The sequence below is a fragment of the Phyllostomus discolor genome, chromosome 11 (assembly GCF_004126475.2).
Source record: "Phyllostomus discolor isolate MPI-MPIP mPhyDis1 chromosome 11, mPhyDis1.pri.v3, whole genome shotgun sequence".
Classification (NCBI taxonomy): domain Eukaryota; kingdom Metazoa; phylum Chordata; class Mammalia; order Chiroptera; family Phyllostomidae; genus Phyllostomus; species Phyllostomus discolor.
In genome coordinates, this window is record NC_040913.2 from 18,138,746 (window position 1) to 18,141,567 (window position 2,822).

The 2,822-nt window shown below is 42.9% G+C and overlaps 1 long non-coding RNA gene across 1 annotated transcript; it reads left to right on the plus strand.

Moving 5' to 3' along the window:
• The first annotated feature begins 319 nt into the window (after positions 1-319).
• LOC118497240 lies at positions 320-2,011 on the plus strand. Its single transcript, XR_004899770.1, has 3 exons — positions 320-1,014; positions 1,336-1,412; positions 1,882-2,011. It is a non-coding gene; the product is annotated as an uncharacterized LOC118497240 (long non-coding RNA).
• The last annotated feature ends 811 nt before the right edge of the window (positions 2,012-2,822 follow it).

Consider the following 2,822-nt stretch of genomic DNA (forward strand, 5'->3'; position numbering starts at 1 on the left):
AAAAAAAATGAATTGGAAATTCGGGTTTGAAGTCAAGTAAAAAACACAGGTGTTGCTTTGTTCAATTAAAGCCTAACAAGAAACTTAGTGGGATAAAAGGGTGGGAGGTGGGAAAGGAAAAGGAAAAGATGACGTCAATTTCAGCTGAAACTGTCAGAGAGAGGATAAAAGCTACAAAACAGCTTCCTAAGGACTTCCTGAAAGGGAATTGGGAGACCAGAGGATGGATCTGCAGGACCAAATTGAGTCCTGCAAACCGTTCACGATTTACATTTTAGAAAAATAATTTGTGACCAGATTTTCCCCTCAAATGGAAGAGATTATATGTTGACTGAAACAGGCAACAAGCTATGAAATTGAAGGATTTTTTTTTTGTCTTTTTTGGAGAGGAACAGGGGATGAATTCTAGTTAATTTTTAAAGGTTACTATCTGTGCCCTGCAGAACAGTGCACGTCCCCTGGAATCCTGTAGCCAGGACTGAAAACATCTTTCTGGTTTGTTTTTCATGATGATCCTTGACTTTCCAGAGAAGTCATATAAATGACAGGCACTGTTCCTAAATTAAAATATGTTGTGGGCTATTAACTCTTCACTCCAACACTTGGTTCTCTTATTCCAGCCTCAGATTCCATTTAACACAGGAAATAATTCCATTTATTTTGACGACTTACTTTGCATAGTCCGAGGCCAGGAAGTCTCGGGCTCTGCAAAATGTATTGAAAAGCCACGGAGAGAGGGATTACTTGAAACTTCAGGAAGCTCTTTGCCCCCCCTCCCCGCCCCCCTTCTCAGCTCCACCGTTTTTAAATCCAGGTACATTTGTCCCAGGAATTTGTTGGGTGAAACCCTGCAGCAATATTTCTCTTCATTTCCATGACAACAGCTCTCTATCAACTTCTGAAGGAACTTGCCTGTATTGTCAACAAACCTCTCCTGGCAACTGGCCTGTTTTCCTTCTCTATCTCATCTTCCATCTGCTCAAAGGCTTCGCTTCAAAAAGAAGTAGGTTGCAGGTGTGTACTTTTCTTCCCTTAACCCCCTCCCCTTTTGTTTCTGAAAGAGGTCGATCTTGGAGATTAAAATTCTCTCAGTTTGTGACTTTAACAACCTCGCAGAGCAAGGCTGGGTACCTGTGCACCCAATTTTGGAGCCTATCCACATAGAGCAGGCTTGGTTCCATTTTAACACAAGTCCCTCAGAAATAGGAAGCTGACTAATACACTTTATGAAGTACATTCTGACTGCAGGGAAAAAAAAAAACTATTGAGGGCCAGCCAAAAAAAAAAAAAAAAGGAATCAGAAATCAGGCTGTTGGTGTTTTGTTTTGTTTTCAGGAGCTTTCGTTCAAGACGAAAGTGGCTGTTATAGAAACTGTTTTCAGGACACAGCCAGAACCTTACCAATAATCAAGGTGAGAAAACCTTTTTTGTTTTCTTCTGAAAAAAAGACAATGTGTCTTATATGTTTTCACTTCAGGTTTCATGACCTCCAAATGGCATAAAATTTGAATCCTCCAGGACTTGAAATGTAGGTCAGTTATTTGTGCAATATAATAAATTTGACATTTTTATACGTTCATTTACTGACTTTCTTAAGTCTTTTTTTATTCAGTGTCCCAGCTATTGGATCATGTGATTACTAGAGCAAACACAATTGTCTGGCATTATGCCAGAGAGCAGAAGAAAAATTTTAAAAAGGCCAGCAAAAGAAAAAAAAAGATACATTTCTTTCACTGAAACGCCAAATTTGAAGAGAGAGAACGGGAAAGAGTGTGTCTTGGCTGGAGTTTGAGAGAAGTTTGGGGCATAAGAATCACAGCCTCAGGTCTCCATTGAAAAGGTTGCTTTATTTACTGGTTTGTTGGTTTTCATTTTCCTTAGGGTTCCTGAGGAGCTGAGGAGGGGCCACCTAGGCGATAATACTAGAAGAAGGATCTTCCCACAGAACTTCAGATTTCGTTAAGTCCCCAGGGCCACCTCATAGTTCCAAGTACTTTCATGCCTTTATCCCATTTTGTCCTATGGTCTAATTTACACACATATTAATGTACTCATTCAGAAATATTTAGTGAGTGCTCACCACGTGCCTGCCGGGCACTGTGCTAACGGCTGGGATCGCAGTGGGACAAGGACATAAGCCCTGTCTGCATGAAGCCCTGGGCCAAGGCAGACCCAGGCTTTCCTCAGATAATCGCACAAACATATGCAAAATGACAATATGAGAACTTCCAATAGAAGAATTTGGTAGCTCGCCTTTGGAAACGGTTTTTGAGAAAGACCTCGCAGCGGAGGAGAGGCTGGAACTGAAATTTGGAGGGGACAGCAGGGAGGAGGACCAGCCGTCTGACACCGTGTGTTTCTTGTCTGTTCCTGCTTGCTGGGAGCTCAGTTCCCCGAGAGCGGGCCCTGTGTCTCCTTTGCCGCATTATCCCCCGGGGCCTAAAACCAGGCCTGGCACAAAATTGGACTCTCAATAAATATTTATAAGGAAATGAACGAAAATGAGTTGAACTCAATACAGAGGAAAGGAAGAGCCATTCTGACGAAGGCTTTTGCAAAGACTCTTTCGCTGGAGGAATCATAGAACGTGAAAAAGGCCGTAAAACTCGGAAAAGGGACAGTAGGTTGCGGGCTGGAGCATCGGAGGGGTGTTTCAAACCCCCCAGTGAGGAGGCGTGGGAGCCATCGACTTCCTTTCCCCCTTCTCTCGTGGATTATTTTTAATGAGGGCCAAGGTTCCAGGACTCGTCTGAGTGGTGACGCTTTCAGGGAACCACGCCCCCCTCTCACTGTAGACTTAGGACATCACCTAGGAAATCTGT